General features: G+C 38.0%; 2 long non-coding RNA genes across 2 annotated transcripts in view; one reads left to right on the top strand and one right to left on the bottom strand.

Moving 5' to 3' along the window:
• Positions 1-24,492, top strand: part of LOC125697467 (uncharacterized) — a 49,234-nt gene that overhangs the window by 9,389 nt on the left and 15,353 nt on the right. The window contains exons 2-7 of the long non-coding RNA XR_007378806.1: positions 443-576; positions 1,786-1,971; positions 14,293-14,362; positions 16,084-16,175; positions 16,665-16,840; positions 19,169-22,786. This is a non-coding gene — a long non-coding RNA (uncharacterized LOC125697467). The remainder of the gene's footprint in view (positions 1-442; positions 577-1,785; positions 1,972-14,292; positions 14,363-16,083; positions 16,176-16,664; positions 16,841-19,168; positions 22,787-24,492) is intronic.
• The window catches only part of LOC125697466 (uncharacterized), a 199,812-nt gene continuing 185,635 nt past the window's right edge, over positions 10,316-24,492 (bottom strand). Inside the window, exons 8-13 of the long non-coding RNA XR_007378805.1 lie at positions 20,895-22,847; positions 19,239-20,417; positions 17,353-17,525; positions 16,433-16,500; positions 13,806-13,906; positions 10,316-12,458 (exon numbers count right to left, since the gene is read on the bottom strand). This is a non-coding gene — a long non-coding RNA (uncharacterized LOC125697466). The remainder of the gene's footprint in view (positions 12,459-13,805; positions 13,907-16,432; positions 16,501-17,352; positions 17,526-19,238; positions 20,418-20,894; positions 22,848-24,492) is intronic.

Genomic DNA, 24,492 nt, shown 5'->3' with positions numbered 1-24,492 from the left:
TGCATGATGTTTTAAGGAGAATAAATACAAACAAAATAAAGTAATCTTGAAGGTGAGTTGTGAGGCATATGCATAGGAACAAGGGAGGTTCAAATACTGCTAGCAAAGAAAAAGCAACAAACACAAATCCCAAGATGCATTCAAATTTCATGTAAGCTGTTGTCTCGATCCAGTGATTTGATCCATCCTGCTGTTTGATGAGGGACTGCTGTCCGTAAATGCACTAACTATAATTCAGAAAACCCTTGCAGCTGTAAGGAGCTGACTGGATTCATCACTTAGCTTCCTTCACCAGTGCACTTCAGAACAAGATAAATTGAATAAAAAATGGGTAAGGAGAACCAAGTGAGACAATCTCAGACTTTGTCCAAATATGCAAAGCTTTCCTCTTGGAAGGTTTGTAAAATCTGATTAAATTGCCTTTTTTTTTTTTCCTTTCCAGTTTGACATCTCTCTGAATACCCAAAGCACAAGGGAAAATGACAGAGTTACGTACTGTATAGAACTAATATCAGTACATGCAAGACTTTGTGCATTATTTTGCAAGCGCACTTGTTTGGATAAAGATTAAGAAAGGTAAGTGAAATCTGACTAAACTGAACAGAAGCTCTCCTGCACCATCTAAGTATCTCTTTTCAGGGCACCAGATACCATTTTCAGGCATGGAGGAGACACTGTTTTAGTGTTACAAATGGGAAATAATTCTAACCTTTGCAGCTCTGATCTGAAACCAAAATTTGCCCAGAATCCAGCACTCCTTCAGAACGTTTAACCCAAAATGCCTGCATTCCCTGCAGCACAATGGCCAAAAGACGTTTGGGATCTCCAGTGTTGTCTCATTCCCTTTCTGGAAATGTTTAACCAGGGCAAACTATATAGTGCGGCATTTCTGCATGATGCCATGGATTCTGTTTCTCTTTTCCTTGTGCTGTGTAACTAAGGGGCACTGTAAGGGGTGCATAACTTACAGACGAAACAGTTTTCTCCTCCACACTCTGACAGGAAATAAAAAGCTCCCAAAAAACTTGAGAGAAAAACAAACTTTGTGAATGACAAATAGAAGCAGTGCCAAAACAAAAGAGTTTCCTGTATCTAATAAAAGGGGAAAGGCAATTTTTTTTGCTCGTTTTGTTTCTTTCTATTTTTTTTTGCAAATGGCAAGAAACAAAACAAGGTAAGGAATGCCTATGCATTGTTAGGATTCTGGAGTTTAGTACCCATTGCAGAATTAATCTGAGTGTAGAACTTTGGTTACAGTTTCCCTCTGCATTTTGTAGGTTGTCTTCTATGTAGCAGACTGAGCTTGTCTCAGAGCTTCTGTTTTGAGTTCAATTTAGAAACTTTAGATATCTAAAGAGATTGCTTAAACAAAAATGTAGATAAGTCTGGGTGATGAATACAAACCTGCGCCAAGCAGAGTGCAGGAAAGCCATGTTCAGCTTTTGCCACTGCATCTCAGTGCAGCCTTGATGCGTAAATGATGGCAAGAGAGTAAACCAAAATTTTATGCTTTCTTGAGTTACCCTTCTTTGCCTCACAGAATCAAATGACGTGGAGCAAAAGAGCACAGAAATCATAGAGCAGGATTTTATGTCTTCTTTATTTGAAAACATTGTTTTCATCAGGAAGTCTCACGCAAATGGTGCCAGCACTGTGGTTGGGAAATGTGAACTAGCGGTTAGCACTCCCAAGTTACCTTCAGCACTGTCCACTTGTTCTGATCACAGTGGAAATAGGACCCTTAGCTTCTGACCTTTGATAGAAGACCTAAATTCTCTCCCCTAGGTTTCTTATCGCTGATCGTGTGGATCTGGTTTTCTACTTGCTATGAATGTTAGAGTTTGAAGAAAGCTTTGAGATAATGGGCTGTGGAAGACAGAAGAGTGAACCAGTCTCCTTCCTTGTTCTTCAGTTCAGACGATCATTAGTTTGGACAACTGGAGGATGGAGATCCCAGGACATACTGAAAGAGTAAGTTTGCTGTTTTATATGGATGCAGAAAGCTTGGTGGTCAATGTTTTAATGTTCTGGTACTGAGGCAGAAGCGAAAAAAAAAAAAAAAGAAATGTCACAGTAGGATGTATGCACAGGATTTACATGGATAAAATGTTTGTAATCTACCTCTGCACTGATCAGATGAAGACTTGTAGTCTGTCACAGGAGCCATAGCCTAGGATGCTGTTCCTCCTTTGGAGTCACAGAAGGTAAAAACAGTAATCAGGTATTTAGAAACCATGGTTTGGGAAAGTATTGTTCAGTATACAGAAAGGAAAAGACAGGGCTTTGAAATGTTTAAAGGACAACTGTAATAGAGGAAGTAATTTTTGTTTTCTGTGTCCATTGGAATTAGAAATGGCTAGTTTATCTTGGGCATTAAGAAAAAGTTATGTTGAGTGACAGGAGAATGTACATATACAAAACAAAAAGCAGATTCTACCACATAGCAGAATAAATGCATAAACCAAGATGTGGATCAATTTCTGCTTTGAAAAATATTTGACTTAAACAGGGCCTGAATGCTGCTGAGCTAGGTTTAGCTCAACTAGGTGCTGCTAGCAGGCCACTTGAGGAAAAGCATGGTGGCAGCCAAGGACCAGTAGCTGAGAGTGATGGTGTGATGGAAGGGTTTGGAATGGTTTGGACCTCATAATTGTTCCTGGTTTCTTGAAGGATCTAAGTCAAAGTAGAACTCTACAGATATATAGATATAGATTTTTCTTACAGCAGTTGATCTGGCAATGAATAGAGTTTGATTAGATTTTCTGCAGAGTTGTTGGCAGTCCAAAAGCCTGATCATTAAAATGGAAACAGTTAAAATTTGTTTCCTCTATTGTCAGTTATTTTCAATAGAATTTCATCCAAGTATACACCAGTAAAATTGCATGAGAGGCAACACAGACCTGTGTCAAAATCAATCAACCTCATGATTTCTCCTGCCTAAGTCTTAAGGAATGTTCCTTGAAGATCTTTATTTTCTATAGTGTGTATCACTAAAAGATGGGGTTCAGGAAGAAGCAATAAGAGAGGCTTTTAATATACTTCATTTTCTGCTTTAAATTGTAATTCACATAAGTAATGAGTATGTTCCAACCAGAATGGTGGGAATGTTGCCTTGTGTTACTAACATGTATTCAGTTCCAGAAGCCCCCTACCACATAGAAGCTAATTGCAAGGATTAGAGTACACCAACATACTTAAGCTCCACTCCTGTGGGTTTGGGGAGGAACAACACATTTCAGCATTCCAGCTACAGTTCCCCTGGCAACGTACATAACAACAACTCACTAAAAACTGTGGGTTTCTGTTTTCTTAACCCTTAGAACATTGACTGAATGAATACTTCCTTGAGGAAACAGTTCAGTCAACCAGATATAGTCAAATACTCTTGAATCCATCAGTCCTCTCCTTTAAAAAAAAAACAAAACAAAAACAAAAGCAGTTGAATTCCTTGTCAAACTGATCTCCTCCCCTAGCATTAAAGTATTTAACTCAAACAAACGTACATACCATTAGCAAACCTCCCCTAAAGGTCTGCATGAAAAAAAGACTTTAAAAAAAAAATCAATATTTAAGATCACTATAAAGTTCCTAGACATCAAAGGACACACAGAAAAATACACAATGAATTTTACAAAGCACATAAATACTCAAAAGAGATGAAAGAAAACAAAATTAGCATTTATGTATTAAAAACAATATTTTCCTATCAGTTACTATAACAGTGATAATGCCTATAGCAACTTCATGATTCCTCTGAGAATTTCAAATACTTCATAAATATTAGCTAATGCCTTGAAATAATATATACACCACTGTTGTGAAATACATGAGATCTGCTCCAGAATTTGTTCCACTGCCCAGTGAACAAGAATCTCTTGTGATGGTATCAATCTGCTTCTTAGCAGTGGCTGTTCCTATCACGTAAAGGAGCAACCAGCTAATTGCATGTGCAGGATGTTAGAAGTCACCAGACCTCACCTGAACCTCACGAAGAGCTGCTGTAGATTTTGGGTTGCCAATAGCAGGCAGAATTAATGAATGCACGTGGCCATAGTTCTTAGTGGCTGCAAGTACCACTGGTATTTTAAGATAATAGTCTGATCCCTAGTATTTTTCTCAGAAGTCTGCATTTATGAAATCATTTAAGAATGATATCTCCTGGAAAGTTTTAGGCTGGGGTGGGGGAGGTGATGGCAGTGGTATAGCAATTTTCTGAAGAGAGACTACCTTGTCTCCTCAAAATGCAAGAATTGACCTGATGAGGCTCTTAGAGAGCAAGAGAAGACATCTACCTTTATCAAACATATGACTATTCCCAGTGCACTGGTGCACACTTAGTTACACAAAGGAGGAGCTGAAGGCTGCAAAACTAAATCATGGATCAAAAAGATGTCAGTGCACTTTGAAGCAATTACATTTCGTAACCTGGATTTTCTCCCTTACCCTCCATAAGCTTTTTTTTTTTTCTTGAAAGGAGTTGATGTGATGTTCCCTTAGATCTTCCATCCCATGATGAAAACCATTGCCTCATTTTGTAGTTTCGAACAGATACAAGAAAGAGTAAGTGCACCTGCAAAATTGTTTAAAGTTCTTTAGCCAGAAACTTTTAATGCTCCATCACTATACCATTGCTTTCAATCCATGGAGATTGTGTTCCCTTGCTGCTGTGCAGCAACTCCTATGTAAATCACTGGGAAGCAGACTTTCCCCCCCTACTTCGCCCTCAGGCTTAGGACACAACAGTTTGCTAAAGATTATGCAGCATCCTTACTAACGTGTGGTTGCCAGGGCATCCTTGTTCCCTAGCCAACTACTGTACTGAGGCTTCACTGGCAACCATCCAGCTGTGTTTTACTGAGGAACCTCTGCAACAGTCAAGGGCATGTTTTCACAATTTACTGGAGAAGTCAGTCTGTTTCTTTCCTCCTAAAGACCCTAAGCATTTGGGAAGGCAGAAACTTTTTGCAGATGACTGTAAGACAGTGGATGTCTCTTCTCCCTTTTATCTACAAAAAATAAAACTGAAAAACAGTTTTTGCTGCAGTGGGCTTGGGCTTTGCATTAACCCAACCATTATGGACCCTAGATATACCAGTGTGGCACAGTGTCAGGACCATCACAGGCACAGAGCCACACTGACATGTCAATACCTTCCACAGCTATGCTGGTAACTGATTAGGTTTGTTCTGTGCAGTGTGGAGTTACTCTCTTGGTTGGAAGGAGAGAGGGCATCCTAGGGTGTGATGCTGTTGATAATACTTCATTTCTCTCAAGATTTTGCATTGCAGCATCACTGCAATGCAAATCCCAGCTAACATCATTTTTAATTTCAAGTTTTCTTAGGCTAATAGCATGTAAGATGGAATGAATAAGATGACGCTGTCTAGTGATGAAAACAGGCTTAATCTGCAATTTGTGTTGGTGACACCCAGAGTTACTATGTCAAGGCCAATTCCAGGCTGCACTTCTGCTAGATGGCTTGAACAGCCTTCAGTTACAGCTGACTGCAGGCTCCATGGTGCCAAGCATCAGGCACAAACTGTTGCCATTGCAATAGCACATGTCCCTAGAGAGTCCCAGGCCAGCAGATGGGCTGAAGCAGGCAGAGGGAGTGTCACAGCAAGAGAACAGCTTGACTGATCAATATTGCTTTTGCCATAGGTCTTCTGTTGACTAAAGCCTCCAGACTGTCACTGCTATTGAATTTCTCAGTACCAGGAGACTTAATGATGTGCACTGGTGTCCACAGCACTCTTTCGAAGTGACTTTATACTACCATTCATGCAATAAGGACCAGATAAAGTGGTGTGTGAGATGTAATATTTATGGGGTTTTCTACTCCTTCTTTCTCCAAAGTAGGAAAGAGTTCCACACATTGAAGTAATGATAATTTAGTCAAATAACATGAATGAAAGATAGTTGTCATTGTTGCTTCAACTGTCATTGGCACACCCAACAATTATTGTCAGTCCTTCATCTGAAAATTGATCCAACCTAACATATGCATGTACTAGAACCAGCAATGGGAATGGGCAAAGAAAGTTTCCATTTTTAGTCCCTTTATTTTTAGCCCCTTTCTTTTTCATGGCTTCAAGCTGCACCAGCAGAGATTTAGGCTGGACATTAGGAAGTATTACTTTTCTGAAAGAGTGGTCAAGCACTGGAATGGGCTGCCCAGGGAGGTGGTGGAGTCACCGGCCCTGGAGGTGTTCAAGGAGCAGTTGGATTTTGTGTTGAGGGACATGGTTTAGTGAGAACTATTGGTGATAGGTGGATGGTTGGATTGGATGATCTTGAAGGTCTTTTCCAACCTTGGTGATTCTGTGATTCTGTGAAAGGACAAGAAATAGAGCCCTGTGTTTAAGAACAGGAGAGCTGTGCATATTCAAATTTTGGACAGCTCTTTTTAAAACTTCAGGCATTTTCTTACAGTGGTATCTATACAACAAGCTGCTGAATGTATAGTGAAATGTTGGCATGGTCTTTATCCTTAGGTGTATCCTACTACTTAGGTGTTAGCTTACACTCTGGCTGTAGGATGGAAAAGCCAAACAGGTTATCTAGACAGTGGAGGTCAAGTCAAATTAAAGATCAGATCGTATTTAAGGCTTCTCCCTGCAGGATGGGTAAGCCTTGCTTAAATCATTATTCTGTGACTGCAAGCACACCTGCCTAGGGCAGGACAGATGGAAGCAAATCTAGATCCCAAAGTGGAGTGGATTAGAAGGTGTGACTGATAGCTAGTGAGAGAAGCTTTAACATAGACTAGACAGTGTATCAGGTGAACTCAAAGTGATATACGTTACGAGGGCAGAAGTAGAGGTTTTGCACTTTAAGTCTACATTTATCTCTCGTGTGTGATATATAATAGAAGTGGCTGATCCCAAAGACATCAGGCTAATTAAAAGGATCATATACATAAAATGCAGTCCAGTCAATACATAAAAAAATGTATTACATATACATCTTATAATCTTTTGTATATGTATGCACACACATATATATGTATATATATGCATCTGATAGTACCTGAACTGTTAACACCCTAGTTTTGTTAGGGAAAAGAACATTATATTTACAATTAATTAGGTCTCAAAATAAATAAAAACACAGTGTCTATGCTATAAAGTAAATATATAAGAAACTAGAAAAGCAATGTAATATCAAAAGATGCCATATCAATTCTGCAGGTCTTATCTTGATACTACCCAAGAAGCTGTGATCATCAGTATTGAGATCTCAGTGTTTCACCTATAGCTTTATCTTTTCAAACCTTGGAGGATGGGGAACAAACTGGCAAATGAGAATTTGACTTTTGTTCAGTGTGTGAAAGAGGAGTGTGTAGCTTCCAATGTAGTCCCACAGGACACGCAGAATTCAGTTACTTGCTCTGCACAACCTTTCACTGGAGGAATGTGTAGGAAGCAGAAATATCTGTGATATTAATTACAGACTAGAAAGTGCCCCTTTGGCATTTCTAACTAAACTAAACATATTTTATTCCCAAAGTGATGGAAAGAGCTGTTCTCAACTTAGAGAAAAGGGGATTAAAAAGGCAACTTGGTTGGGTTAAAATAGGTTAAAAAAATGAGACAAAAAGTATTTTACTTCGGTGTCAACAAAGGTCCAAGCTAAGGAATAACCAAGTTTGCTCAATCTAAGGAAAAAATATATGACATTTAGCTAGACTGTTGTCTCACTTACTTAATACAGTGAAGTGTTTGAAAAATTGGTAGCAATTTTTATGAAACAAATGAAAATTCTCATTTTTTTGTCACAAAAATATGAAAATGTTATATGCAATACAACAGCTCAATGGAACCTATAGTAATAGCACCAAGTTTTGCCAAAAGAAGGACAGGTATAAATGAGACTTAATATTTTTTAGACTGTATCTAAATCTAAAATATTTTGACCAAGTTCATTTTGCACAGACTTTGTAAGATTAGCAAAAAGCATTAAAGGTATATTAAAAGACTATCTGGAAAGACCTGCATAACTTACGTTGCTGCTAGTGAAAAGTAACACAAATAATAAAAAATGTACAAATGCTGTTATCCCACCTGGTATATCTCAATTTGTCTAAGTATGGTTTTTGGAAATACTGTTGTCATGGTTACCATTCAGCTGTCTTTATGCTTTATGCCCCGTCTTCTAAGGTTGAGGTTCAATTCAAGTTCATAGGAAGCAAGTCAACTGACCTTTTCATCTGTTAGCTCTAATGTGCATCATTTTCTGAGAGAAAAACTTGAAAAACTTGAGCCATGATTCTATGACATGTCAAGCACCTTCAGATGCAGCAGAAGCCAATGCCCTGTATGGCATGTCTGAGTCATGAATGACATGCCAGTAACAGTCTTACTTTGAAAAGACATATACCTATTTCAGTTGGTATGAGGACAGTTTCTGTACTCCTACATGCTGAACCTACCACCAGCAGCCACTAAATGAACAATGTGTTTGACTCTCTGCATCATTTATTTATTTGTCTGAATATATAGGAAAGCTTAAGTCTGTAATGTTGGCAAACATAAACTTAATTCCTGTGTGTAACATGAAATAACCCCATATTTCTGATTAATTGAAATGGAAAACTTAATTTCTCCTTTCCTTTTCTAAATTTCCTCATTTTTAAGTGGAGGTAGGAGGAATTAATGAGAACTTAAAATGATGACAAGTATTTTGCCTTTTATAGGTCATTGAAGCCTTGAGGTTCAAACCATAAATTCTGAGACTCATCAATTAACTCCAAAATGCCTAGCCAGGGTAACTGAGCTTCAGGTAACTCAGTATAGTGTTCACGTTGTCTTCTGCAGGTGTAAAGATATATCCAAACAGACAAGCGGATATGTTTAACTACTATTCTGCAGAAACAGATGGCCCTGCTCTTCAAAGTAGCCTCTTTACCTTATTAGCCTAAAGCAAATCCTTTTCACTGCCTCCAACAAGCCACATGGAACTGTCAGGAACTCCAGGAATGGTTCTTTCCTTCCCTTCCCTTTTCCTGATTTAGCTTTAGCTCAGGAAAGGAGGTGTTACTCTGTTTGGGGATATTTTTTATTTTTTTTTATAATTTTGTTGTTGTTGTAATAGAAGTGGAGCTTTCTTCTAAGGACCAGAAATGTTGTGGTAAAGTTTCAGAATAGTCAACTTCTCTTTGAGCACGCTGCACATAATTTAAATTATATATACTTTCTCCTTCTTTCCAGTACAAAAAATGGAAAGGGAAAGGGCAGAGAAAAAGTTCTAGATGAGTGTCTCATTTTCTAGGTCCATCTCTTATAGTCTGTTTCCTTTTAGTGTTGCTAGTTCTTGATTCCTTCCTGTTGTCACATAGATAAATACAAACAAGTTAGTGTCACGCACTGCATACCCTGCATCAGATCTTCAGGACTAATATTCTCCCTGGAAGTAAGTGCTCAAAGAATTTGGTTTCTTTGCCTCTTGACTGCTTGGTTGCTAGTTTCTTTAATTTGCTTTGCTTTCTTAATGAAATTGTCCTTGGGGACAGTCCAAGCAGGGTGACCCAGAAGTATCTATTTTCAAGTGGTCTCTACTCCTGGACACGTAGACCGGTAAGGTATGCCTGTTAAAAATAATTCTTGTCCTTTCCAACTGCTCCAGAAAATTTCTGAAGCGCCAAGTTAATCAAAAAGGGAAAAAAAATGAAAGTGTAAAATACAAAACATGGCATAAATAACAAAGAATTAGACAAGTAGGTCAACAGCATTCATTTGTGTGAACATACGCATGATCACCGTATGCCTATAGGCATGTACACAGCATTGTGTATGTATCACAACTGTGGTGTTAATGTTACAGAGACATTATCAAAATAATTGAAGTTATCATGGGCCTTAGACAGAAAAGCACACATACACATCAACTGCACATTATTTATATATTCATCTTTTAGAGACCCACTAGAACATATAAATGGGGTTGATGCATGAGTTTGATCAGAAGCACTCAACAGTGCTCTTTTTTTTTATCAGATACCTCAAAATGATTTTATGACTTGTTTTCTCAGTATGTGTTCCTTATGGCTTTTTACTTATTTTGATAACATATAGACCAGCAATATAAGCTTTACCTCCAAAACTCTAGAGTTAAGCATTATCAGAGACATGAATGAGGTGTGAGCAAATGGGACTGAAGGAGTCCTCTTTGGCCCCCATTTCCAATTCCAGCGTATGTTCAGATGAGTGGAAAATGTTTGCTGCTAACCTCAATGCAGAGCTTCCAGTTCACTGCACAAGTGCTACACTTCCATAGACTTGATGACATGGTCTGTGATCTATGAAAAGAGGAAGAGGGCTGAGATGAACTCCAGATGCACCTATTTGTTATGCTGTGGTATCCTGAGGCCTGGCACCATGCAAAATTGCATTTCATAAGTCACTTTCTAGGCCATAGCATAAGACAGTAGCAGTGACATCGTTAAGCAGGCGGTCTTTGCAGAGAAAGGGTCACCTGCTTTCACAGTTTGTTAAACACTGAACTGAGCAGGAAGCTGTCTGGCATTGCAGGATAAGCCTTCTCCTCTAGTAAGTAAGTATGCAACAGAGATGAGTGAGAATATTTTTATCACGCGTCCACACTTATAAACAGGTTATTAGCACAGCAACAGCAGGGAGGCAAAATAAATGAATACTTGATTTGTTCATTAAAATCAAATACTTATTTACAGCTTAGATGATTAAACTCTGCACTTGGAAAAGAAAAAAAGAAAAAAGAAAAGAAAAAACACCTTCATTCTGCCTGCTTGATGTTAAATAGTAAAACAGCACAGAAGTGAAAATATCCTGAACTTCTATATCATATGCATTATCTTCACTGGTGAAGTGGAGAGGTGTGAAATTCCAGCAGAGAGAAACATGCTGTTTTAAGAGGAAGTGCTGACATGCAAGCTACAATTAGACAAAAAATGACTGCTGACATTTAAAAATCATTACAGAGAGGAAATTATGAGTGTAATTATGTCATCATTGACACTGTTCAAGTGTGCTGATGCATTTTTGCTGATCAAAATCAAGTGTTTATATTTGTAAATAGAATGCACTTAGCAACTCTATCAATGGAAATGTTCTAGCCAAGAACTAAGGAAAATGTAGCCAAGTCACTTTGACAGAAACTTCTATTTTTCTTTTGCTTGATTTTCAGCATTTTGCTTTCAGAATCTTGCTAACAAGATCATTTCTTGTTATTTATTAATTTGTGTGAGTGTTGTCTGGGTTTTGTTTGTAAGTTGTTTGGTAGTGGGTTTTTTTGTTGTTGTTGTTTTTGTTTTTTTTTCTCCCCAGAATACATCAGCAAGAGCGGCCATTCTGGAGAAGGCCAAAGGTGTAACTTCCCAATATATGTTTTACATCCAGCAGTGGTCAACAGTAGTTGACTACAGGATACAAAAGAATACTAAGAATGTACTAGCCATGCCAGTCTTTTAGCTTCCAAAATCTGCTGCTCAAGGACTTCACAGACTGCTCAAAAACAGCAAAATAATCAAGTCTTTCTATGGCTTTAGAAATAGTCTGCTACTGGAGTCAGTACAAATGGAAACATGGTGTCAGCAGGTGGTAAAATATGTAAATGTTATCATTTACTTTGAGGAGTTTGTTGACTGTGCTAATACTGAAGTCTTGGCGCTGCATTATTTATCACAGTTCTGCTTTAAGCACTGTCAAAAATCCTTTACCTATGACATATCATCACTCAATGACAGAGAAAAACGACCAATCTATGATACGTAGAAATGCTCAGTTCAAAATGGAAAAAAATATGTGAAAATGTGTACATAATTGATTCCCAAAACATGTTTTTTGTCTCCAAGATCTGGGAGATTATGTATAAGTACATTTTATAAATGTGAAAGCAGAAGTGTTTACAAATTTCTTGAGGGGAGTAAGAAAAGGTCTTGGCTTCTGAAATGAAATGTCCACAGCACAACCTGTCTACAAATGCTAGTCCTCCTGGGGATGGCATTTTGTTCACACTATTCTGGAACGTGTTTATGTCAAAATTTAAGAAAGAGACTAAAAGCATGAACAAAGGACACTTAATAATGAGACAGTCAGCTTTATGAGCACAGTTATATTTGAAGGGGATAGCACAAATAGAAACGTGAGTATTGAATGTCAACTATCCTAGATAAAACTAACTGTTCATCAGCCTTTGTCTTTTCAATTCTAAAATTCCCATTGTTATTCCTTTCTGTTAATTTTACAAGAAATATAAGCCTTGGCTTGTCTTCACTTTTCCCTATTTTTTTCCAGTCCTTTCTTTATTGACTTTGCCCCTTGGGAATGGAGTTCTTTACAATTCACCTATTAGTTTGCTGGCTGTCATCCTGCAGCCAGCTGTGGGGGGTTTTGTTGTTGTTATTGCTGTTTTTTGCTTTATGGGTTTCTTGTTTTTCTTTTGACATAGGATCCATCGGTTTCCATCAGTGTCCTTGTTTCCTAGATGTCAAAACATATATCCAGTCAAATTTTGTTACCAGAATAATGTCAAGCAACTCCTACATCAGCAAAAAAGCTGCTTTCATAATGTCATTTTATGATTGGATGAATACTGTAATTCATTTATAGACTGATAAAAATGTCCATGTCAAATAACAGAAGTCTTTGCTAGAAATCAGTAATTAAGGAACAAATTATAGAGGATGTCTTGGGAGAGGCTGGTCCCACTGTTAAATTCAATGACTGCTCATTACAAAAGTGAGTACTCTAGAAATACCCCATAAAAGAGTTGGCCACAGAAGTGGTTTTACAGAGCATAGTTCAGGTAATACGACAAATAAGTACCAACACACAGATCTGCATGCTGCATTTAATTAAGAAAAATGCATCCTCAGTTCTTGATTTCGATCAGAAAGCAGAATTGGAAGGAGCTGTGAGTTCTTCCAGTGCCTCTCAACAAAGAGTTAAATCTACACCTAATTTTTAGTTTTAGCTTTAAGTATTACTATGTTTTGTGGGAGATTTTATTTTTATTTATTTAATTTTAATTAATACATTGGCATTCATCTTCACTTCCCAGAAGCTGAAGTCTAACTTGAATCTTACTAGACATTAACTCATCAAATACCTATCCTACTTTTGGCAGGACTTTTTGAGCTTAGGCCCTAACAGAGCTTCTAGCCTCTGTTACTCAGCAGTTTACACTTTCTGTCCTTCACCTGACAAGTGCAGTTTTTGTCTCAGAGTATTGCTGGGTGTTTTGTGTGAGCAGAAGGAAACAAACGCTTGGCCAATTGAAACTACAGCGCTGAAATTAGAAGAAACACTGTAAGCAGTTAAAAAATGCAATCTCTTGGAAACTGGAGAGTGTCTCCTTATGTTGTATGCATTCCATTACCTTCTGTATAGTTTATGCTTTCATTACAAAATAATTTCTCAGTCTCATATTTGCGTAATGCAAGCTATGAGCTGCTGATCTGGTAACCCAATTCTGTAAGCTATTGTATTTCCATTCAAAGGTCCATTCTAAGCAACCACAAAAAACTGCAACAACAAAACCACTTCCAAACCAACCAACCTAACAAAACAAGAACAATCTATTTTGTTAGTCTTTCCTCAGAGCATTCACCACAGCAAGGTGTGAACTTCAGAAACTACTAGGAAATGCCAATGCTGAAGGGCAGCTGCAGCATTTCTATTTATTATTACCAACACAAGTGCAAATAGCAAGTATAGTGATGGTGCTCAGAAGAGTGATTCTATAGAAGTACTTTAGCTTTAGCAGGAGAGATCATGTGGTCTCTGTGATCAGCTATTAGTTTGTTTTGATGAAGTGGAATGACCTACCTTGTCAGCTTGCAGATAAGGATCAAATTCATTGTGAATAATTATCCATCCAGGTTGTCTTTTCTCCATACCATACTAAGGCAGGGAATTTACCAATACACCTAAACAACAGAAACACAAATGGGTATTTCCTGTTATTAGTAAAACATAGGATAATATGAATAAATTATTCCATGATCCTTTCTAGTCTGAAAGGCTTTGGTTGTGACCGCAATAAAAATAGACTGGCATATAGGACTGCCATAGATGATACTGTTGGTCAGTCTCAAAATCTTTCCAAATCTTTCGATTCTGTGAATTGAAAGAAATATGCTATTTCTGCTGTACAGAGTGTGAATTGATCTTAAGACCAAAGCATATCTGAAAACATGCAGCAACAACTCTGGAGACCAAGCTGGATAAAATAAGAACAATTTAAATGGAATAATATGATTTAATCAACTAAATATTTTCATCTACAAAAGAAATTTATTCTCTTCCCCCACAGGCAAGCCTAATCCTGAAGATCAGCAAATCTGAAAATATGGGAGCAGAACAACAACCAACCAAAAAAAATGGTAAGAATGGAAAAGATACTATCCAAATTTTATTGTTAAACATTTTTGCTTTTGAAAGTATTGTTAATTTACATTATTTTCTCAGGTTTCACTTGTTAATTTTTAATTGGTATATCTGTGAAATCAGTTGTGCTATGTGTTTACCTGAATTACGTTGTTTGTTGGGATACCTTTATGAATGCTTTGCGAAGTCTTAAATCAAAGAAACGTGTTTTTAGAGTTAATCAGAGCTGATGACACTGAATACAGTACACTGTCAGAGCATGTTGATAACACTGAAATAATTAATTAGAACCTTTTAAGCAAAGATTTTAAACAATTAAAAAAATAGAGCAGAATGAGGATTTAATATGATTTTAGCTCTACTTCTTGCAGCGATTGCTTCTGGTCAGACAATTGGTATAAATTAAACAAGCATTCATAAACCAAAGTTTTATATCCATCAAAACAGCAAGGCAGGTTTAGATTTACAGACACAAATCCAAGAGAGATGGTATAGTTCCAACCTGCAGTTGGCAAAATCAGCACTTGGAGTGAAACAGATCAGGATGCTTGGATGTTTTAATGCCAGGGCATTTGTAAACCTGGTAGGTTTACCATGGTTAGTTCATGTGAGCTGCTGTTGATAGACTTAAGATGTGGAACCAATTTATGCCAGCTAAATGCCCGGCTTTTCTTATCATCAGTACATCTGCTTTCACTTTTAATTAAATGGTGAAAATAGACATTGGCGCCTCTGCTGAAAGTGGTCCTACTAGAGAGACTGAAAAAACTACATGGCTGCCTTAAGGGAAGTTACAGGGCACTGGTGGGCCTCAGGTCCAATGTTAAGCATGTCCTGCAAGTAACTGTGCTATTAGGTAAGAGCTCTGAGAAGGACCAAACATACAGAAAGTAAGTACAAGTGAAAAGGCAAGATTGAATAAGTGAAGATAATTAAAGTAGAGAAGAGATGACAGAGTTAAGAGTCTGCACACAAATAAATGAATTCCTAAATTCCATCTCCATGTGCTTGGAGGATAATGAGAGAAGTAATTGATAGTAAAATAATTGACAGCAAGAAAAATTCATACTGGACATTAGGAGAAGTTTTCTAATGCTAAGAGCCATCATAGGCTTATCTTGCTTTTTGAGAAGCTATGGTGCTCCTTTACTGAGGTTTAAGTATAGGCTGGGCTGGCGAAAATCAGAAATGAGGTACGTATGTCAGGACTGCCCCAAATGCCTTAAATGACCACTTATACTCACAGCATCTTAAGCTTTTTAGGATACAGGAAGTGCTCCAAACTCCTGCTCATCTAGAAGTGCTTGCAAGGATTGGCATTCAGTAATCCCAAGGTGCTCTGCATCCAGGAGTGCTTCTGCTACCTCTGTCCTGCGGGGGCCATACACAGCTCCCTAATGAGTATGGTAAATCAAAGCACTTCCCTGCTCAGTGTTCTGCTAATAATGATCTGGTTCATATGCCCAGTGTATGGCTCTGTATTGTGTTAATGAAGCAAGGCTGCAGCAATGACCTTTTAAGCACTTAAATCCTAATTGTCCTTAGACCTTACTCAACGTGTGTGAACAAAAACTTAGAAGTGTCAGAAAGTTATCTTTTCATTGACTTCAGTAATATCTTCCAAAAATTTTTACATAAATTATTTATATATATATATATAATTTTATTTTATTTTTTTAATGTGTGTATATATATATATATATATTTTTTTTCCCAGCTGCATGTGGGCTGAGAGAGTTAGGTTGTCTCTCCTTACAGTGACATAAATCACAAGTGATCACGCAAAGATGTGGACCATGGCAAAGCTGTGTAAGTGAATGAGCTTCTTTAGAATATGTTTAAACCTGGTAAGGGGATGGGACATCCAAGACCTTTTACAGTCCCTGCTCTGGTTGTCTTGAAAAGTTTCTTTCCTTTCCAGTTTACACTGAAGTGAGGAGCAGTGCGCCCTTCTAATATGCCACTTCAGACATGAAAGTTTGTACAGTGCTTCAGTGTGATTCTGGATGCTGAATTATGTGCTATGTCTCGTGTCTATTTTAATACCAGGCTCTTGCTTACCTTACCTTGAAACACCAAGTTAAATCCCCACCAGAGCCACATTAAATTGGCAGTTTCTCTTGGGCAGCTAAGTCTAGGAAGTAAGTGAAATTTAAAATTGTGAAAGACAAATGAATAGGAAGATCTCAAAATAAATAAATATATACATACATATATCAGTGTTTCAGGCACAGAGATGAAGAAAGTTCATTGATTATGTAAAGAATTCACCTGCATCTTTCTTTTTTCTCTTAACAGAATGCCTAACTTCGTGCTGAGAAGCCTCCTCCCAGGAAAGATCCAACATCCCTACAGTGTTACTTGCTGGGTGATGCAGTGCTTTAGTTTACCACAGCTGAACATCTCCACCTTTGACAGCCTGATTTCAGCAGTCATTTTGTACCGGAGGTTTTAATAAATCTTTCCAAAACAAGGTAAGATAAGTAGGAGTATGCCACAGGTACACAACTTGATCCTGGAAGGTAACTTACAAACCCTGCAGCTGAAGTTTTCAAAATATGCTTTCAAAATAAGAAGTTCTCAATAAATGCCTCTTGAAAGAGTAAAACCAAAGCCACTTTGAGCTTTGATTTGTGCCTCATTTGCAATAAGGTTATCTGACCCAGCCTCACACCTCCCAGCCTCTAATTCTGTAACAGGTCACTATAGCATAGTGTATGTATATCATACATGCTATAACCTTGCCCTGCCAGTCACGCTTAATGTGGTCACCACTTGATTTCTTGTGGCGTGCTGGATTCCTGGCCAAATTTCATTGCTAACATGGGAAGAAGTCAGCTTGAAAAAAGGAAGAAAAGGAAGACAGAGTTGCTTTTCAGTTTGTATATATATGCGTATACATATACACACACATGTGTATATATATGTGTGTTTGTGTATTATTCTTGCAAGATGGAGGCTCCTTTATGTTGTATTTAAAACTTACAGTGTTCCAAGAGTATAGCAACCATTCCCCTAGTCAGAGAGCTGCAACTCAGGCAGTCAGTTCAGTATGGGAGAGCCAAGTGAGCATTTGAGACGTGTGATCTTTCAGCTGCACAGCATCCCATTTAACACATGCTTCAGAAATGTAATGTGTAACAATGGGAAAAGCGGACGCTGCAAAAAAAAATAAAATAAAATAAAATAGTACAAAAGTCCATATATCTAAAAAACCTGAGTGTATCCACTACATGTTGGCATTTTAAGTTCCTAAAGGTGTTCCCCTGCCTCCTTCAGGGTGATTGCAGGGATAAAATATTCTTTATATTATGATGAAAGGACAGGAGTCCTCTAGTCTCCTAAGAAGGCAGTGATAATTTTGCAGGACACTGTGGGATTCAAAGTATACAAGGTAGCACTAAACACAAAGTGTGCTTTATATCCTTATCCCCACACCCTTGCCCCACCAAGAATCTCAGATATGAAAAGGCTCAATCTTAGGAAAGAGCTTGTATAGTTTGCAAATAGTTTCCATCCTGGAAGAAGACATGCTCAACAGAATTTAAACAATGTACATTGCATTCTCAGTTACAGTGGCATAAATTAGGATCAATTCCACTGAGGTCAGCACAGTTATGTCAGTATGAGACCCAAGGTCTGAAGCCAGTTAAAACCAAAGGAGTTAATTCTCCTCTACTTCACCATTACTCAGAGCAGAATACAGCTCTTTCCTTTCAATTGAACTTGGTCCATGTGGTGGGCCAAATCTGGCTTTGAATTTCAAGAGAATAGATATTGAGAAACTGATTTTGTGTAACTATTTCTAATTACAGTAGTGCAACTTTTGGCCCAGAGACTATTTAGTGTCCAGACACTGAGTGGCAGCCAGCAGTTGAGATCCCATCGTGCCTTGGCCAAAGTGGAGTGGAACATTCAGAGTGCAGCCTGCAAAAGCATTTCTTTGGGTTTGGGGGTACTGCAGGTCAGGCCTATTTTTTATCACAATTATTTCTCACATGGATGAGAGCAGTAATTCCAGAAATAAAGTGGACATGTGGAATGCACTCATCTACCTAGTTCCTCTCCCACCCCCAGGAATATTTTTTGACTTGTTAACTACTGGAACTTGATCCTCATGTAATATAGAAAAAGTGTAACAGTGATACCAACGACCTTAGTAAAGTGCAAGCTGTGAATAGCCCTGGTGAAGTTAAGCAGCCCAAAAAGAGAAAACTTGGTATGCCAGCTGCTTACTTCCAATGCAGGTGAATAGCTTTTAGACATATTCAAACGAGTTGGAGTATACCCAACTTCAATCTTCATTAATGAGAAAATGCAGTAAATCAGAAGTGCAACAACTTCATATACTAACATTTATCAAAAATTCTTCCTTGAAAGCTTTCTCAAGTATTTCAACAGAATGAGTACTCAAGTTTGCTCCTTGTCTGAATACACATGAATTTCCACTGCCTGCCTCCTAAAATGAGACCATATCTTTCCAGACAGGAGGAAGAAGTACATGGAGATCCTGCCTTGTGTCTTAGAAACTTCAGTACTTCCTGGGTGTCACTAGCATTACTTAGCACATTTTTGTCCTCCCCCCACCTCTTCCCCCAGGGGTCATTTTCTGGTTACTCAACATAAGCAGCACCAAGGAGGTTTGCAGGACTGCTCCTCAATCATTATCAATCTACACTTCTCAGACTACAACTTCATCATAATTTACAGCTATTCTTATGAGGTCATCTCAGCTCTTTGAATACAGCAACCAGAAAATTAAGAAAACTAAGTTTTTCATTCTTTTTGTCTATTCATTCTAGCTAACAGCCACAGAAACACTGGCACAAGACATACGGTTTACATTAACACTAAGAGAGGAAGAAGACTGACCTACTTGAAGGAGGGGAGAAAACAGCACCAGCTGAAGGATCTGGGAACTGTCCGCCACCTCTTCTGCCAGATGGATGAAAGCTGTGTCCTTCCTGAAGTGGCTCCACACTGCTGGGTGCTCACTCTAACAACAGTAATTATGAGGGAGAAACATAGCTGTATATAATCAATTCCCTATTAAGCATCCTCTCCTGTTATTTAACGTTGAACTGATGCAGAGCTTAATGACTCACTGCTTTCTGACAAATAATAAATATACCACACAGAGGCATTTCAGAGGCACTGGGTCTCCTCCTGAATTTGAATGGAATTTAACAAGTAGATCCAGATGAAACAATGCAGAGAAAGAAAAATGAAATGTCAAAACACTTCATTTTAGTATTTTCAAAATGGAGCATTTCATTCTAGAACTGCCAAAACACTTCAATTTCAAAACAAAGACTTCTAGCTGTCCATTTTAAATTTGGCCTAGATTTAAAAAGAAAAAAGATTTAAAACGTGTGTAATGGTCCAAGACAAAAAAATGAAGCTTTTCTTTGAAGCTGAACTAAATATTTTGGATTGAACAAAAAAGATGCTTTTCCTGATTATAATTATTTTTTTGTTTTGCCAACAATTTACTTTTTTTTTTTTTTTTAAATCTAGATTTGACCAAAACCAAAATACAATTCTCAAAAAAATATGTAATTGTTAGAGCAATTGACTAGTTTCATGCATTATGAAACTCCAGCTCTAGGTAACCCAGTGTGTCAGTATACCTCCTGGAGTTTAAACAGACCAATCAGGCCCATTGCTTTCCAAATGCTATTAGAGCTGGTTAATTTATTTTCAATTGGAAAAGCTCAAGTGAATTCTTTTTATAATGGTAAAATAACAGAGATTCTGTCTGATAACTCCTACTCAGAAATACTTATCTAGCTGTGCACATGGTAGATGCTTCTGGACATCTCTGCTCTCTGTGGTGCTGCATTGAAGGAGAATCCTACTTCACCTGATCTTGGAGCCTCGGCTGCCTGAGCATCCACTCTGCCCCAGCCTGCCTGTGCTTGGGCCCTAAGTCTTGCATGTGGAGAAAAGGGAGAAATCAGCTCACATCCAGATTCTGCTTCACAGCAGCATTGCTGCCGCATGCTTCAGCCATTTGGCCACATAACCTCCTGTCCCTAATTGAACACAGTCCTGTAAAGCAACAAAGATGTGGCACTTGTGAGTCTGGTAACAAAGAGCATGGAAACGTAGCACCAAACTGCCATCCTCCCAAGAGGTGCAGCAGCAGCAGCACTCCACACTGGTACTTTCAGCCAGAAATATTTGGCTTGCAGGTGTTTGGCTTTCTGATGAATAGCCCTGATTTTCTACAGAAAGCAGATACTTTTTTTCTGGGAAAAAATATTCTCACAAAATCCAGTTTTCCTTTAAAGAATGGCAATGGAAAATCTTTAACCTATAAGATGTAGCAACATGTGTGATTTTTCTTCTTCCCAAAAGTTCTTTTCTGTGTATCCATTGACTTGCTACACAAAATTGCAGTAAATCTTGCTGGCTCTGAGCCTAAAACTTGCCCACTTTCCCAAGCTCTATCAATAGAGATATTAAAGAAAGATGTTTCCTCACTGTTTCTCATTTTCTGAGGTCGTTACAGGAAGGACAACATACCTCTGTACTGCTTGTCACTGGATATGATGGCCATGGTCCCGTGCCAGCCAGCTGAAAAAAAAGGCTGCTCATAAGAACCCGCAGAAACAAAGGACACCAAACAGGTCACCAGGAAAGAGCAGTTAAGTCGAGTACCTATCTGAGAAACATAAAATCATCAGTAAAAGTTTAGTTACCAACAGATGTGTGCAGGTTTCCTAGAAGGCTTTTTCTTACCTGCTTGCAAAAGAAAAAGCAAAGACAGCTGCAAAACCAATTCATCTGTGTTTTGAATTTGTTATGATTCAGTCAGCAAAAGAAAGAAAATCCAGAGTCAGAGATCACTCCCTCCCCACTTCTATCACTATGGGTTACCATCCTTAATTTTACGCAACTGTGTCATGTTGTGACCAAATATTGGAGGCTCAATCCTTAACTTTGAAGTTTTTCTCTTTTGTGGAATTAAGCCAGAACCACAAAATTTTTGAAAACGCAGTGCTTGACTGAATTGAATGCAGTTTCCTCTGTGAAACTAAAACCAAACAGAAAGCTTCTACTCTTCCAAAAGGGTGTTTTTTAAATTGCCTTTGACCCTCTTTCTTTGTATTTGTATTGGCTCTGGTTGTTTGATTAAAACTGTAGGACACCCAATTCAAGAGAGTATTTTTGAAAGACAAATAAGGAAACTTTGATACTTTTTCTTCAGATATCTCCTGTAATTTTGTATAAATGCTTTCCAGTTTTGGCTTACATTCTTACACACTGCCGGAATATCTGAACGTTAATTCAAGAAATACTTTACTTTGGCCCTGCTTTGTAGTACTTTGATGTGTCAGTATTAATTGAATTTAAGTGTTCTCTTTAGGAATATTTTATATAAAATAGAGATTTTGGAGTTCAAATTCAAATATACATATGCACACATATAGATATGAGTATACATTAATATATGTAGCCTTCAGCAATTATATATAAAGTTATAATGTGTTCAACTAGCCAAACACAATAAACAAGTCGTTCATTATTTTAAAATCCTATTGACCTTAGTGATAACTTTTCCTGAAAGAGGAATGCAGACTTTAGCACCAGAAGAAATTAGTGAAGTTTAACAAAATATTTTAATATAGCTATAACAAATTCAAAATAACTTCTCGGAGGGAGGCTTCAGTGGCTTATATGGAGGAAGGGAAATTTCATATCAATAAATATGGTGGCATCTGCCAGATAAAATGTTTTAATAATCCTCTGGGTGTGACTTCCCTCCCACTAATGTGTCGGACAGTTTAGATTAACACCATATGCCTGTTAAAAGAATGAGTTGGAAACCAGTCTAAATAGTGAGAGTTCATTTTACAGCATTGTTTTCCCAGCATTCCTAGTATGCCTATGCTAAGGATCGCTGACGGCACGGACAGGATGATGAAAGAGGAGGAAAACCACAGGGAGAGGTGGAAACATGGAGCCAACAGAACCAGGAAGAGGAGGAGGAAAAGAAAGTCAAATAGAGAGTAGTGGGAAATTGTGGGGACTAAGGGACATGTTAAGTTTTTGGTAGAAAAAGTAGACAAGGGGTATTGTCCTGCATCACTGAGGATATGGTACTTTTCAAAAGTGATGGCATTAAGCCAGGAAGAGGAATGGTTCTTGTAGAAATGTGGTAAAGAGCATGGTTAACATAAATTATCTCTGCATCTAGAGATACGCAGATAATGACATCACCTCCAGGAGGAAGAGCTGGCGTGAAAGAGGAATTGGGCAAGAAGAAGCTGCCATGCCAAAATTACAAAGTGACAAGGCAGTGGCATTATAAATTTACCCATTCAAGTCAAGTCCTGGCTACAAGATTTCCAAAGGCAGCTTACTCTTTTGATTGCCATGTTCCTGATGTCAGCTGGGCTGTTTCTTTAGTGAAGGTAAGGAAAACCCCTCAAATTGCATGCTCCTCTGTTCTATCCTCAGAGCACAAAGGCTTGCCTGACAACAAAAATAGCATCCATAAAAATGATTCATACTCAGTCAATCAATATTTCAAAAGAGAATAAGTGACCTTCACTATAATACATAAACTAATTTGGAATAGGTAAGAAGTAATGTTTGATTCTAAATTTTAATGAGTTTTCTTTGTATTACTCTTGTTTACAAGGTAAACTCTGCTCTTGCTCTGCAAGTCTTCAATTACTGGATACAAAATAAAGGGAAGAATTAAATGCTGATCAGGCAGAGGACTCCAGGCTTGTGCTTACTAGACAAAGAAAATACATAAAATCTGAATATGTTTCTTGGTTTAGAAAGTGCAGAGGTAACGTTTCCAAGAAATACTTGTACCTGCAGTCTTAACCAATGACTTTGGTCCCAGTGACTGTCAGGCACAAAACACAGTTTTTCCCCCAAATAATGTTATATATTTTTTAAACTGTGCAGACATTTACACACAGAATGCAAAAAACTGTACTTCAATCCTAAAAGAATTAGAGAAGACAGACCTTATTCAAAGGAGCGGTTCCATTTACGTCAATGGAATAATTAGCTGCGATAAGAGTTTAGAGGATCAAGCATGTGTAGCAGCCATCTGTGCTCCTTACTTTTTATCCTCAGATAACATTATTCTCTGGCAACCAAAAGAAAATGCCACACTGACAGGTAACCCAACCTATTTCCAAACAGCATGTCAAGTCACTGACTGCTTGGGTGCGACATTTGACTGCAATTGCTTTCACACTTTGATTTATTCTGCTACTCTCATGAGTGCCCTGCTTCCCCTGTGCAAATTCCTGCAGACACATTAGCATGGAGACTGTCACACTGCTCATCTACTTGGCACAGCTGAGCTCTCAACTATTCAGTCAACACCCTTAGACTAACCCCAACCAAGGTGGCAACTCTACATGCTACCTTCTACATTCAAAAATGTGACAAGTCAGCCCTTACCCTCTGTTGCATCTACCACAGCAGACACTAAAAACCTGCTAATTGTTACTGTGAAAATGGTTTTATTAAGACAATATATTGAATATTCATTAAACATTTAAAAGTTATACAAAATAACCTTCACTACAGTATAGTATTACTATTATTAATACACTTTAGAAATGAATAAAAGTCACTGATTTTCCCTAACAGATGTTCAGAGAGAAACTAAGACCAGACTACAGGGTCTGGCATGGCCTGGTAGCCACGTGAGTCACAGTGTCTTTCTTAGGTGACATTCTGAACATACAATAGCAGTAAATCAGTTTCACTCTAAGAGTTAAAGGTGTAAGGTTATAACTTGTTTCTGATCAAAATACTGCAAAATCCCAATAGAGTTGTGCATTTGTATCTGGCAGAACGTGTCAAGCTTTTTTAAATTTTATTTTTTACTTGTTTAACTTGCAAATCAGAGAGGTTTTTTACTAATACCAAAGAGAAAATCCCTCCTTTTGCAATGAGCAGCACAGAGAGAACATGAGAAGGCCTATCAGCAACTTCTACCAAAACATTCTTGAGGTCAGCAGCATAGCATGCACCTTGTTACCTGTCCTTGCTAAAGATGGGTTTCCTCAAGAATTTGTGCAGAGATTTAGATTTTTAGACAATGGTATCAAAAGAAAGGGCTGAGAAATGAGATTAAAATGAATGG

This window comes from Lagopus muta, chromosome 9 (assembly GCF_023343835.1).
Source record: "Lagopus muta isolate bLagMut1 chromosome 9, bLagMut1 primary, whole genome shotgun sequence".
Taxonomy (NCBI): domain Eukaryota; kingdom Metazoa; phylum Chordata; class Aves; order Galliformes; family Phasianidae; genus Lagopus; species Lagopus muta.
This window is presented reverse-complemented; position numbering and strand designations above follow the sequence as displayed.